Source organism: Barbus barbus (genome assembly GCF_936440315.1).
Source record: "Barbus barbus genome assembly, chromosome: 23".
NCBI classification, from domain to species: Eukaryota; Metazoa; Chordata; class Actinopteri; order Cypriniformes; family Cyprinidae; genus Barbus; species Barbus barbus.
Window position 1 is genome coordinate 2,920,866 of NC_136751.1, and position 16,110 is coordinate 2,936,975.

Here is a 16,110-nt window from a genome sequence, read left to right on the forward strand (position 1 = left end):
GATGCCTTGAGGGTGAGTAAAACATGGACTAATTTTCATTGTTGAGTGAATTCACCCTTTAAGCATTATTTAGCATGTTGTTAGCATTATTTAACAATTTGCTAATGTCAATTAACATTGCTAGCATGAATTAACAAACTGCTAGCATGATTAAGCAAGTTTTCCTAAAATAGTCATCAGGCTTTGCTGGTGATAGCTTAAATACACTATAAGTAATATTGTGCAAAAGTTTTGACTCCCTAAATGAAAACATAATGGATTCTTTTTCATTAGATCACCCAGAAGATATGAGTTAACCGAGTCAGACCAGTTTGAAGGTTGTATTTGGAGCTACAGTCCAAGTTTAGTCGAATAATAAGTAGAATAAGCTTAATAGTAGATTAATAGTAGATGTTAGAAGCTGATTGCAATCATGTGCTGGAGATGAAATATGAGCATTGGCCAAACACTCTCCCCGGCCACCAGCATGTCTCGTAAGCAGTCTGTCAAACCAAACTCGCCCGTACTGCTTGAAAGACCCCTCACCCCCTCTACATCACCCTGTGTGCTTGTTGCCGCACTGTAAGATTTACTGACTGCATATCCCATGATATCTAGTGACCCAAAACAGCATCACAGAAGCCGTGATAAATTCATTCATCACTGTCAATCCACATGCACTTTAGCCCAGCGTGGGATTCTCAAGTTAGTCACTGAAATGTCTTCTGATCTTACAGTGTGTTTGGCAGGACATGACATGTCTGCTGCCCCATTGTGTGAGTAAATATCTTGGCATATATGGTGGCCTGAGGGTCTAGGTTTTTTAAGGGATGTTTATCAGTAGTAGTTTTCGTCCCAACTGACTTTCATTTCTGTACATACTGACATCTTAGACTGTAAAAAAAAAAAAGATTTTTTTGTACATTTAGACTGTATACAGCCTGCTAAAGTAGGAAAATACTTGCGAAATACTGGAAAGTACTCAGCTCACTAGCAAAGCTACTGCTCATTGAACAAGGTTTACTGCCTCAGAGGAGTAGTATCCATAACCATAAGCGCTACTCTTCTGCACAATGGTAAATATTGCACTGCACAATGGTGTAACGGTTCTCTCCTTAAAGGAAATGCAGGAAGCCAGGAGTAACTAAAAAGGTTCTTTTAATAAAGACATGAACTGAAAACAAGGATAAACTTCATCAAACAAAGACTCTTCACTCTCCAATTAAGGTAGCGTTAGGGTGACTGGACAAGGACTATAGAGAAACAGAGGACTTATAAAGGAACCAACCAAACAAGGAAACAAGATAATTGATTACACACAGGTGATGAAAATGAACGATGATTAACTAATGACAGGAAACTAGAACAAGAACTACCAAATAAGGTCAAAACAGAACTGAAAGGAAACTAAACCGAAACTGACATGTTACAAATGGAAGCTTCAATGTAACAGAAACTTTCAAATGTCAAACATAACTGAACATTAAACATTAACTGAACATTAGCATTTAATTTAAAAATTGACTCTCCATCCAGCTATATGCAAAGCATGCTGAGAGAGCTAGCAATCACCTCTAAAATAAAACCGCAAAAGTTAGCTAATTATCTTAAAATAAATAGGTAGCCTTCTTTTCTTAATGTTTTTAGTTTAAACAGTACAGTGTACTGTTCATTATCCCAAATGTTTCAAAGAATGTTTAAATCCAGAGAAATTGCCATTTTAAATAGTGGCTCCTCCCTAGTCATTGCGTCGCCTGCCAATGGTGTCACCCTCAGTTTTGTTTTGTAGAAAACATGGAAACACCAAAGACACTTTAATATGATATGTGTTTTATTAGACAGGTGACGACCGCACAGAGTTGCATTTTAACAGAACTTTCAAATGTATCTAGTATGATTAAACAGCGCTGCTTTACCCCACATACACTCGGCCGGACGGAGCGGAAGCCGTCGACTGTGGCATAATAAAAGCTCCGCTGCTTTCGAGCCATGTGTCACGCTCGTTCAGCAGCATCGTTTCGCTTTGACGGCTCAGCTTCATCCTGCTTCAAACTATGACGTTAATAAATCTTTAATACATTAGCTCATCCATTAACATGATTCCTTCCCGAGTCCCATCGGATTGCATCGGCTGTGTGGATGAAGACGACAACTCCCATGATTCCACACTCAGTCACGGCGTCATCAAACTACGCCTTTGTTTCTTTTTGTTTTAAAAATGCACCCTCTAGCTGCGAAAACGTCTGATTATTATACAAACCCGATTCCAAAAAAGTTGGGACACTGTACAAATTGTGAATAAAAACAGAATGCAATGATGTGGAAGTTTCAAATTTCAATATTTTATTCAGAATACAACATAGATGACATATCAAATGTTTAAACTGAGAAAACGTATCATTTTAAGGGAAAAATAAGTTTATTTTAAATTTCATGGCATCAACACATCTCAAAAAAGTTGGGACAAGGCCATGTTTACCACTGTGTGGCATCCCCTCTTATTTTTATAACAGTCTGCAAACGTCTGGGGACTGAGGAGACAAGTTGCTCAAGTTTAGGAATAGGAATGTTGTCCCATTCTTGCCTAATACAGGCTTCTAGTTGCTCAACTGTCTTTGTCGCATCTACCTCTTTATGATGCGGCAAATGTTTTCTATGGGTGAAAGATCTGGACTGCAGGCTGGCCATTTCAGTACCCGGATCCTCCTTCTACGCAGCCATGATGTTGTAATTGATGCAGTATGTGGTCTGGCATTGTCATGTTGGAAAATGCAAGGTCTTCCCTGAAAGAGACAACGTCTGGATGGGAGCATATGTTGTTCTAGAACTTGGATATACCTTTCAGCATTGATGGTGCCTTTCCAGATGTGTAAGCTGCCCATGCCACACGCACTCATGCAACCCCATACCATCAGAGATGCAGGTTTCTGAACTGAGCGCTGATAACAACTTGGGTTGTCCTTGTCCTCTTTAGTCCGGATGACATGGCGTCCCAATTTTCCAAAAAGAACTTCAAATTTTGATTAGTCTGACCACAGAACAGTTTTCCACTTTGCCACAGTCCATTTTAAATAAGCCTTGGCCCAGAGAAAACGCCTGCGCTTCTGGATCATGTTTAGACATGGCTTCTTTTTTGACCTATAGAGTTTTAGCCGGCAACGGCGAATGGCACGGTGGATTGTGTTCACCGACAATGTTTTCTGGAAGTATTCCTGAGCCCATGTTGTGATTTCCATTACGGTAGCATTCCTGTATGTGATGCAGTGCCATCTAAGGGCCCGAAGATCACGGACATCCAGCATGGTTTTCCGGCCTTGACCCTTACGCACAGAGACTGTTTCAGATTCTCTGAATCTTTGGATGATATTATGCACTGTAGATGATGATAACTTCAAACTCTTTGCAATTTTTCTCTGAGAAACTCCTTTCTGATATTGCGCCACTATTTTTCGCCGCAGCATTGGGGGAATTGGTGATCCTCTTGCCATCTTGACTTCTGAGAGACACTGCCACTCCGAGAGGCTCTTTTTATACCCAATCATGTTGCCAATTGACCTAATAAGTTGCAAATTGGTCCTCCAGCTGTTCCTTATATGTACATTTAACTTTTCCGGACTCGTATTGCTACCTGTCCCAACTTTTTTGGAATGTGTAGCTCCCATGAAATCCAAAATGAGCCAATATTTGGCATGACATTTCAAAATGTCTCACTTTCAACATTTGATATGTTATCTATATTCTATTGTGAATAAAATATAATTTTATGAGATTTGTAAATTATTGCATTCCTTTTTTATTCGTAATTTGTACAGTGTCCCAACTTTTTTGGAATCGGGTTTGTATGTAGGACGTCATGAAATAAGTTCCTTTCTTTTACGCAGTTCATTCATTTAACATTAATAACTCAAAATAACAAATTATCAACAGCTAATTTGCTGAATTGTTTTATATTCTGCAAAAAAAAAAACAATTATCTCAGGCTATTTTTTATAGTTTTTTACTAACTGACAATGAAGGTTCAGTGCAGTGTGCAGTGTGACGTCACATTTGGGAGGACCGGGTGACAGGGATTGATTGACAGCCCTGCGTTGCCATAGTTTCTGCCCTCAGCGGTTGTATGCTGTCCTCCATTTTCTCTGCGCTCGAGCAGCTGTAATGTCAACAATGTCTCGCAAGCAATCCCCGTGCTCTGTGTTTGGATGTAAGAATGGACATAAAACTCTTAATTTTCTCCCAAAATCCAAGCTGCTGAGGACGCTGTGGATTACTTAAATTTTTCATGGTAATGCAACTCCAAATCTACCTAAATACTTGTACCACTCCAGACTCCTTTGGGAATGTCATGTCGTTATAGTGCTTAGCGTCTTAACCGTATTGGTGTGCATACATTAAGTATTTTTAACTGATCAGTGCAGCGCTTGTGCAATGGCGCCACCAGGGGGTGGCCATGGCCACCCCTGGCCGAATCCTGGCCACCACACTGGCCACCCCACTGGCCAGTATAAATTTTAGTAGCATCAGTTATGCATTTCATCCCTAATGCACAGTCAGGCAGGCATGAAAACGCTTTGGGATTATGGCGAATGCGCGTCGGAAACGCACGGTTTTGTGTATCAAAACGCGCGTCTTCGACGTGTGATTTCCTATGAAACGCGCGTTCTTGACGCGCGCTTTGGAGTTACCAAAAACGAGCGTTTTTGACGTGCGTTTATCATAACAGGAAATGGGCGTTGAATGCGTGCGTTTGGAGTCGGACAAAACGCACGTTCTGAACGTGTTACAGGTAAACCACACAGGCAGAGCAAACGTCTTTTGAAGTATCCACACAGGCGAAAACAACGTGCTCTTTCTGTAGTGTTCTCAAAATGGCACGTGTCAAAAGCGTGTGCTGACTTCATTGCCCGATTCTGTCATGTGCCCGCTATATCCTCCTGAGACCCCCCCAAAAAAAGCTTTTTTTCATGTCATTACATTGTTTAGAGCATTAGAAAAAAATGGAAAATTAAAATTTTTGAAAAAATATATTTTATTCATATTTTTTTCCTAAAAAATAAAATGGCATGAATAGACATCAAAAAGGCAAAAACAATGGGATTTTTTTTTTAAATCACCAATACATTTTTAGGGTTTATAGTTTTGGTGTGCCACCCCAAGATTTTAAGTGGCCCCATCTGGCCACCCCAATGAAAAATTTCTGGAGGCGCCACTGCGCTTGTGAGATGAATTTGCGCCGTTCGTAGCTCGAGATTTGTTCGGTTCATTGATCCGCACCGATGATAGGTCAGCCAAGCTCTGTAACATCACGCTGTTTTGTCCCACCTTCAGTGCATTTGGTTTCCCATATGTACGGCTGAACGCCGGTTCCCTCGCTCTCAGTTATGTTGCTCCTACCGGCTCATTATTGCTGTAGATAGAGAGACGGATATGCGACACCCTCTTCTGGAGATGGGGCGGGAATATGCAGCTCATTTGCATTTAAAGCCATACACTCTAAATCAGCTCTTTTTTTAGACACACCCCAAAAATGACATTTTCGAGGTGTTATAATAAATGATCTATTGGGTATTTTAGGCTGAAACTTCACAGACACATTATTAGATCTTGTAAAAAGGTGCATAATAGGTGCCCTTTAAAGGCACAATATGTAAGTTATGTATTGAACAAGCACACTTGAGCTAAGCTCTAACTGAGAAAGGAATAATTAATGCATGTTCCCTTCGGAGCACACTTTATTAAGATGCTCACTGGCCTGCTGACATTTGTGTAGGAGTGTATGTTCTTAAGATGAGCGCTGGCCATCATAAATAGAAACAGCCAGAGATGTGTGGACACAAGTAGAGAGGACAAGAACAGCGTTTGAGAAAAACAGAGAGAAAATGAGAGTGCATGTCTTTAGATCTCTGCCTGAGGAGCTTTCTGCTTTTCACTGTCAAATACAGTTTATGAGCTGTAATATAAAAATGATCAAGGACCTTATGCTTGACATTTAGTGTGGGTGGGGGGAAAAAACACCCTTTTTTCATATATGGAATACTTTATAACCTTTACTTATGTGGGTATGGACAAAAGGGAATGCTCGTTATTATTATTATTATTATTATCATTTAATTTATTGTCTGAGAGAATATCCATCTCCTCATGTTGATTAATCATAAAAGTGTTTTTGTTCTTATGAAACTATTTCTTTCTTATTTAGACTCTTAATATAAAAATAAATTGTCAAAAGATGAAACTGCCTCTCATGAATAATAAATACTTAAAGCCTATTGGCCCAGTTCTGCGCAAGAAGCACTTTAAACATTGTCAGTGAGCAGCTAAGTTCTGTCAGAATTGAAAAAAGCTAGTTATCAGTTCAGACCGAGAGCCTACAGTCTGATGTTGAACACATTCCTCACTTCTTTTCACTTATTTCCCGTTTCGGCTCTGCTGGCTTCATAAATAATTCCTAACTGTACAGATGTGCAATAAGCAACTGTATTTGAGTTTTTCTCAAATATATACTGTGATTATAGGCTATCATACAAATACATCATGAAAAAGTATAAATGTATTTCCAACAAAATTCTCTCATTGTTCTCAGATAATGTAACATACGTATATTTGATACACAAATTTAAAAAGGCCTCTGTTATTAATAAATGTGGATAAAAAACAAATATTAATATTAATAAGAGGATTCTGTTGTTTGAGTGATAATTAATACTTTTTTAGCAAGTAAAAGGTATTTTTATAAAAATATCCCCCTTTTCAGCTCGTGGTTCACATACCTTTTTATTGTGAAATCTCTACTGATTTTTATAAAGTAAATGTAATTGTTACTAACATTTCAAGATAAACACTTACTGGACTGAAATAAATTTAGTTTACTTGATTATCCAGACATTATATATATAGAAATTTGAGTATCAAATATGACCATCAGGCTTTTGAGGAATGCTTGTTTGTTCATCTCTCCATCATCATTGTATTGCATTACATTATCTGTTTTAAAACTAAAACTTTTTAAGCCTTTAAATATCATAGTACTCATATTATTGAGAGATACATAAGAGTGACAACTGATATGCATGCATTTTACATAAGTAGTCATGTATCTACATTACAAGCTATCATAATTTCATCTTTCATTTTCGCTATATAAATATCAGCATCTGCACCAAATACCATATTTTTTGCTTAGTGTGGGCCTCAAAAAAATATAGGTGTTTTATGTATGCATGTATGTATTGATTGATTGATTGACAATATAAGCTCCATATTGTCACTATTTATCATAATATATGGGCCATAAAAGCTTGAAGCATTAAATATGGTACTCAACAAAAAACACACAAGCATATTTTTAAGGTTGTCTAAAGCTTCAGTGAATTGTTCCATTAAAATAAATAGATAAAAATGATGTCTATTATTTCATGTGACAGACTTTATTTATTCGAAGACCCTCACAGTCACCTTACTCATAATTGATTTTAACAAAGTTAAAACTCATACATATATTCTATAATATTTTAAAATGCATAAAAACGTTTAAATTATATTTCATTCAATCAGTATTTTTATAACCTCCCACCTTGTCCACAATGTTGGATGAAAAAAAAACTCACAAGTGTGTCACAATGCATTTTGGGATGCAATACATACAGTGCTGTTTTAAAATGTGCCAAAAACAAAATATTTTTGAAGACAGTCCCTTTGAACAGCCTTCACATCAGGATGCTTTAAAATGCACCCTACGGAGGAAGCTCGCTAGTTTTTGTAACAAAGTTTATAGGTAGCTTCCATCCGCATCCACAATTGGGATTTTCTGAAGTTGATCTCTTCTCTGACATCTCCATTTTTTTAGAAAGTACACATAAGGTGATTTGTTCAGTAGCTTTATGAGCAACTTCAGTGATTTGCGCTTCAATCTCAGCACGACCTCAATGAACTGACTGACTTTTTCTCTTATAGTTCATGAAGTGTATTTGATTGTGTGACAACCCCACACGCCGAGCCCATCATCCTGCTGATCACACCACAGAAAGAACACAGGCCTCATTTCCTGTGAGTAATGAATCATGGGATATGCTGACAGAGTGACATGTGGCATCTAAAAGGCTCTGGCTGTGATTTTAAGCCTCGGTGAGAAACAACAGAGTGAGATGACAGAGTAAGGTGCTACATATGTTAATGTACAGTCAGAAAGATGAAGTCTCATCTGCCATAGAGAATGTAGATGTAGAACACGTCAGTCATCACCAACCACACGCTGCCCTTTTGGAGGTGAGAGAACGAGTCGGTGGCTGGTGGGATATGAAACAGGATTTGAACGTGTCTGGTCGGGTGTAAATACGGGCTTTGCTGGTCGTGTTCACACAATTTCATATCGCTCATGCACTCGGCAGCTAGACCAGTCAAAAGCAGTTGGGTTGAGCCTGTCAGGATTGGGTTTAAGATGAGGGAAACGAGTAGTAGGCTTTCTCTGAGCACAATTCCAGCTACAAAAAAGCCTTTCACACAGATATAGGATACTGAATTTTATTTCAGTGAAGAATAGCTGCAAGTTTCATGATCAAAAGCCACATCAAGTATGCCATCTGAGACAGCTTCAAAAAGGCAGCTGGATATACACTAGTTTGTAATAATTAGAATGGTTTTGATACATCTCTTCTGCTCACCAAGGCTGCATTTAATTAAAAATAGAGAAAAAAAAGTTAAATTGTTCAATATTATTACAATTGAAAACAATATAGTTTAAAATGTAATTTATTCCTGAGATGCCAAGCTGAATGTTCAGCCTCATTACTCCAGGCACATGATTCATCAGAAGTTCTAATATGCTGTAGAAATCTTTTTGTAACAGTATACACTGCCATTTACACTTTTTTAAAAGAAAAGCTAATAATAATAATAATAATAATAATAATAATAATAATAATGGGTGGTGATGGCGCAGTGGATAAAGACACATGCCTTTGGTGTGAGAGACCCGGGTTCGAATCCACTGTGAGACACCAATGTGTCCCTGAGCAAGACACTTAACCCCTAGTTGCTCCAGAGGCGTGCGACCTCTGACATATATAGCAATTGTAAGTCGCTTTGGATAAAAGTGTCAGCTAAATGAATAAATGTAAATGTAATAATAAATATTACTTTTGTTCTGCAAGCATGTGATAAATAGATAAAAAGTGATTGCAAAGAATTGTATTGTTACAATTTTTTCTATTTTGAAAAAATGTTGTTCTCTTTAGTTTTTTATTCAAAGAATTATGAAAAAAAGTATCACAGATAATTTGGCTTAAGTTCTGTACACACCTTATTAATAAAGCGTATACCATTTACAGATATATACAGAATATACCCCAGAGTATGAACGCAATGTGCTGAGTTGCACGTAAGTGTATTCTTGGGGTATAACGTTGGAAGAAGACGTGAAATGAAAAAGTAAATAGGCTATATACAGAGTCTACACTACAGGCAAGATGTGACCAGAATATGAACGCAATACACGCAAAGTCTAAGTTGAGCGTTTATTCTTTATAAAAGTTTCCAATGGGAGGAACGTGCTTAATTTCATCAAAAATTGGATGTCTTAGAGAGGCAGAGTCTCTCAGAAATAAAGATGGGCAGAGGCTCTCCAATCCGTGAAATGGTGCGTAAAAAGATTATGGAATACTTTAAAAACAACGTTCCTCAGCATCAAATTGCAAAGGTTTTGTAAATCTCATCATCTACAGTGCATAACATCATCAAAAGTTTCAGAGAAACTGGAGAAACCTTTGTTGGATGCCCGTGGTCTTCAGGCCCTCAGACGACACTGCATCACTTATCGGCATGATTCTGTCATTGACATTACTAAATGGGCCCAGGAACACTTCCAGAAACCCCTGTCGGTAAACACAATCTGCCGTGCCATCTGCAGATGCCAACTAAAGCTATAACATGCAAAAAGGAAGCCATATGTGAACATGGTCCAGAAGCTCCATCGTGTCCTGTGGGCCAAGGCTGATTTAAAATGGACTGTTTCAAAGTGGAAAAGTGTTTTATGGTCAGACTAGTCCAAATTTGACATTTTTGTTGGCTAAAAAGGAAGGAGACCTTCCAGCGTGTCATCAGCATTGAACTGAATGGTAAAGGTGCAAACGGTATGGGCAGCTTGCGTGTTTTAGAAGGCACTATGAATGCTGGTTTTAGAGCAACACATTCTCCCCTCCAGACGACGTCTATTTCAGGGAAGGCCTTACCGTATGCAAATCCACATACTGCAGCTATTACAACAGCATGGCTTCATAGTAGAAGAGTGCCTGCAGTCCAGGGCCCGTTTTGTGCAAAGAGTTGCTTGTAGTAAGTAAATTCTAAGAAAATTTTTATAAATGTAGGTGTTTCCTCTTAAAATTAAAGAAAATATCCTAGTAAAGAAAAAAGTAATTCAGAAAGCATCTTAACCCTTAAAAGAGGTCTTAAGGTCCAAAATTGTTAGGAGTATGGACGAGGACTTTTAAGGGGCTTAAGAGTTTCTTTAGTAGTGGAGAAAATGGAGAAAACATGAAGAGAGAGAAGAAATGCGTTGCACACAATACATGACTTTATAATAAGGTGAGTTTTGAATTGGTCCTCCAAACTGTTTTAAGCCAAGGTAATTCATTTTAGAATGTCCCGTTGTCATTATACCACTATCCTGTGACCAATGTGTTTATAAAGTCATCAAGTCAATTTCAACTTGTAAAGTCATAATTTTGACATTTTATCTTATTTATGACTTACTTTAATTTCGATGTCATCATTTTGACATTTTAAGGCATGATTCTTTTTTCTTACATGGCGGAAATGGGTTTCCATAGAAATGAGAAAAAACAAGAGACAAGTTAACACGAGAAGGACCACATGAAGGAGCATTTCTCCAGTTGAATATCTGTCAACTATAGAAAATTTTTTAAAATTCAACGAGTACAATCAACACAAACAAGGCAAAGATGGTAAGCAGATGGCTTATGTACAGATGTATGTATGAGGTACTGTATATACAACAACTATATAAATATAAATATTAATTTACATGATTAGTATTCTACTGTCTAATGTCCAGGTGGCACAAACACCATAAGGATATAGATTTGTAAGAACAGGTAGGTAGTAGTGGGTGTGCTAGATGTTCAAGGTGGAGATAGCATGTGGGGAAAAAAGTTCTTCTTGTGTTTGGATGTTCTAGTGCACATAGATCTGCAGCATCTGCCTGAGGGCAGGACTGCAAACAGGCTGTGGTCTGGGCGAGAGGGGTACAAATCCTGGATGTTGGGTAGGTGCACACCAATTATCTTCTCAGCTGGTGAAGAGGAAGTACACCCTCTGCTGCTCCTTCCAAACAAATTAAAAACATCTTCATTACGCACTATTATCCAAACATCATGACCTAGTTACAAAATTTCTGCCCTATGGGTACACTTGATATTTGAGTACAACTTTTATATGTATCCTTCAACAACAACAAAAATCCATTATTAATTCATTACTAAATAATCAAAAGTCAGCTTTTAAAAACTTTTATTCACATAGTCTATTCCTTCCATGCATATTTTTGACAACAGCATATTCGTCCACCTGATAGCGGTGTTGGGGAATAACAGTTAAAACCCATGGACCAGGTATGATGAACAAAGACCAGGAGTCAGATTGCGATTAATTAAAGAAATTTACTGAAGAAATAGTTTGCAGTTTCATCCGCAGAAGTCAGCTTCAACACTCGCGATGGAGTTCGTAGGCCGACCTGCTTTACAATATAAAAATCACTACAATTATACCCTGACAGAGGTTGCTAATTACGTCAATGCATAAGTCATCAAAATTCTGTTCCAAAACCTAGATAAACTTAGACAATTTCCACATATGGACGCAAGCTTGAAGTATATATTCTGATGACTGTTTTGGTGACAAGTGTTTAGAGGTCAGACGCAATATGTCTCTCCTAAGATGTATATCTGATACACTGGACATCGACAGTTGAACGTTTGTCCTGGGACTGTCTGAGCTTCTCCCTGTACAGACAGATACTAACACACATACACAGAGAAACACTTATCTTACTTCAAGGTTGCCTCAGCCCTAAACCTTATCAGGCATTGTTACACACACAATGAGAGCAGCTTCTTAGAGAGTAGAAAGGCATGCATAAATGTAACTTTGATTAATAATTATTCAAGAAATATTATAATTCATATTATTATGAAGGCCATTGTAGATCTGCCATCCACTCCTTCTGCTGCTATAGCATGATAAAAAAAGCAGATAAATTAGAAATGGCAGTTTAAATTTCCCAGGTAAAATCCTTCATACTGTATATCCAGAAATTATAGAGCTTACCTGAATAAAGTCAAACTCCCAGTATAATGCACAGCGTCAAACAGATTACATTTAAAAAAAATAAATTAATATATAGTGCCATGAAAAGGTTTTTGCCAACTCTTCTTTGCAGAATTGTTTTAATTCAGCCACATTGGAGGGTTTTCAAGCATGAAAGGACTGTTTAAGGTCATGCCACAGCATCTCAATTGGATTTAAACCCGGGCTTTGTCTTGGCCACTCCAAAAACTTAATTTAGTTTTTCTTGAGCCATTCAGAGGTGGATTTGCTGGTGTGTTTGGGATCACTGTCCTGCCGCATAACCCATGTGTGCTTGAGCTTGAGGTCACAAAATAACGACTGGACATTCTCCTTCAGGATTTTCTGATAGAGTGCAGAATTAATGGTTCCATCAATTATGGCAAGTCGTCGAGGCCCTGAAGCTGCAAAGCAGCCCCAGACCATCACACTACCACCACCATGTTTGACTGTTGGTATGATGTTCTTTTTATGAAATTCTGTGTTGGTTTTACGCCAGATGCAACAGCACACACCTTCCAAAACAATCAACTTTTGTCTCATCAGTCCACAGAATATTTCATGATTTAACAGGAGGGGGCAATTCATTTTTCAGGTAGGGCCAGATAAGTTTGGACAGCTTTTTTCCCTTAATAAATGAAATAATTTTTCCCTTAATAAACAAAATCATCATACAAATAATACACTGCATTTTGCATTTACTTGCATTATCTTTGTGTAATATTAAAATTGGTTTGATGATCTGAATCTTTTGTGACAAATATGCAAAAAAAAAAAAAAATAGGAAGGGTGCAAAATCCCTTTCATGGCACTCTACATCAATTTGTAGAGTTTTAATTAAAATACATGAAAATGTACCCTAACCCTTAGAACCACCCTTTCCAGCATGAATGTTGTGTTTGGGAAACTGCATAGCAATATGTGGCTACACTTGGCCATTTTGAGACATTTTAGTGTAATGCCTCACTGTGATGTCAGAGATCTTGTGATGATGTATAAGAACCACTGAGTCATTTTTCGCACTAGTTCATTACAATGAAGTGTTCAAAAGAACCAGTTCACAGAAATGACTCACTGCTCTAAAGATCTTGTTAGGATCCATGGACTTGGCAGACCTGATGGAGGTGGCAAGGGCAAGCCCCGTTATACCCATTTCTGTGCAGTAAGCCAATTTAAGCAGGCTTTCCCTCCAGTTGCACGAGGATTGAGGGACAAACAAAACCATCTTGAGTTCTCTGACATCCATATCACTCACTTCTGCCACACTTCCTTCAAATGACATATGAACCCACACAAAGGAAAACTGAAAATCTAATATTTGCAAGATATATTTTTCTTGGAATGTGGGTCATTACAAGCATGTTTGATTGGCTTACGGGTTTTTAATATTTGGCATTTACTGGCAAGGTTACAAAAAATCTCTGTTTTTTGTGTGTCAATGTCCTGAGGGGGGAGTCAACCCCTTTTTTTCTAGTTTTAGCCCAGATTACGGCAGATTTCATCATGTTCTTATCAACTGGCATTTTCCTTATCTACTAACGTTTGAATCTAGTGCCAAATGAAAGCACCCCAATTTTTCCCTCTACATGTCAGTCAATCAGTGTCAGAGGACATCTACCCCCCACCTCCATCATCTCTGTCCTATAAGCTCATTTTGTGCTTTGTGGACGGTTGATGGCCTCTGTATGAGTCACCAGTGCCCTCTCTTGGACCACGTGAATAATAGGTCTGTGAAACGAAGACAAGAGTAGTAGCAGTTGTGACTGCTGTTGCAACTAATTACCCTGCATGCCTCATTACGCCTCAGCATTTGAAAAAGAAGAAGAAAAAAACAGCAAAGCAGGAGGTATGAAGAAGAGTGAAAAGGGGCGAGAGGTGCAGATTGCGAAGAGAAAGACAATGTGTATTGTTGTACTGCTTCTTGGAACTTGTTTCTGAACCAGATAAGAACGAAATTAAAATGTCATGTATAAAAAAAATGCATTGATGATATCTGCTGTTTAATGCTCTATTAAAAATATCTAGGTCTAATATCTATCAATCAATCTATCTATCTATCTATCTATCTATCTATCTATCTATCTATCTATCTATCTATCTATCTATCTATCTATCTATCTATCTATCTATCTATCTATCTATCTATCTATCTATCTTTTTTGTATTATTATTATTCACTTGCTGTTCTTGTTGTTTATTATTTTATAACCCTATCATTGCTGGCTAGCAGGTAACCTGAAAGGAAAAAGGACGTGAATATGGTGTCCCATACTTGGAATTTTTGCTCTGCATTTAACCCACAAACACAGCAGTGAGAAGTGAACAAACACACACACACTGTGAACACACACCCGGAGCTGCGGTGCCCAGGGAGCAGTTGGGGGTTTGGTGTCCTGCTCAAGGGTCTTGAGGTATTGAGGGTGGACGCTGGACATTAACCCCCCCCCCCGACACTTGTACTGGTACTTGGGAAGTCGTGGCCTAATGGTTAGAGAGTCGGACTCGTAATCGAAAGGTTGCGAGTTCGAGCCCCCGGCCGGCAGGGATTGTAGGTGGGGGGAGGGAATGTCCAGCGCTCTCTCCACCCTCAATACCACGACTGAGGTGCTCTTGAGCAAGGCACCGAACCCCCAATTGCTCCCCGGGCGCTGCAGCATGGCTGCCCACTGCTCCGGGTGTGTGTTCACGGTGTGTGTGTGTGTGTGCATTTGTTCACTACTCACTGCTGTGTGTGTGCACTTGGATGGGTTAAACGCAGAGCACCAATTTCGAGTATGGGTCACCATACTTGACAATACGTCACGACTTTACTTTACTTTTTTTTATTGAGTCTACACAGTATTTTTATGTTCAGAAAACCAAATTCTAACTTGTGGTGTGACTGTCTCTAACTGAATCAAATTTAAATTCACTTCTTTCAGTTTGACAAAAGCTCTTTACAAAGTAAAGCTCTTTAAAGTCAGTAACAGGGCATGGAATCAAAATAGATTTTTCTATTGCACATTCCTGCTCTTATTGTGAACTATTCATGGGTGCACATTTTTTCCAAATAAAACATATTTTCTCTCCATAATCTTTTAGCAAAATGTTATAACTTGTTTTGCTTTTGAAATGACTTTCCTTTTTTGTAACAACATCATGAATACCCTTTCTGGCTTCATTCTGAATAACCACCCATTTTCATCTAATTTTACTTCCAAAATCAAGTCTCAGATTCACTGAATACCGTGTTTTACTCAAAACTCCAGCAGGGAAATGGGATGCTTGTCGGTCATATTTTACCTGTCATGTGAGCTGACAACAGCTCCTCATCATCTTCAACACCTTGCTCTGGCCTCTATTGTGAGACCTCCACTGCTTGTTCACCCGGGCTGCCTGATCTCACAGTTATTCTACTGCCACCTTCCTTTGATGGAGTGCTAAACGGCCCTTCACTCAGACACCCTCTTCCTCTGTGTCATACTGTGCCGTCTAAGGCAGGCTTCAGCCTGGCTCAAAGCAGATGGCAGATTGTCATAATTGTATCTCAGAGTCCGAAGCTCAGCGGAGTGAGAGCAGTCTGGAGTCTGTCAATGAACGTCCCCTCCGAGCAGCATTAGACGTCTACAGTTGCTCCCATCCTCTTCGCCATCCCTGATTTAAAGGCTTATGGAGGCACCTTTGACTCTTGAAGGACTGTAGCAGAAATTGAAATCTATAAATGTGTGCGTTTAGAGGCCCACGTGCAATTCTCCATCCATATGGCTGAAATCCAGAGCAGGGGAGCCAAGGTGTGGG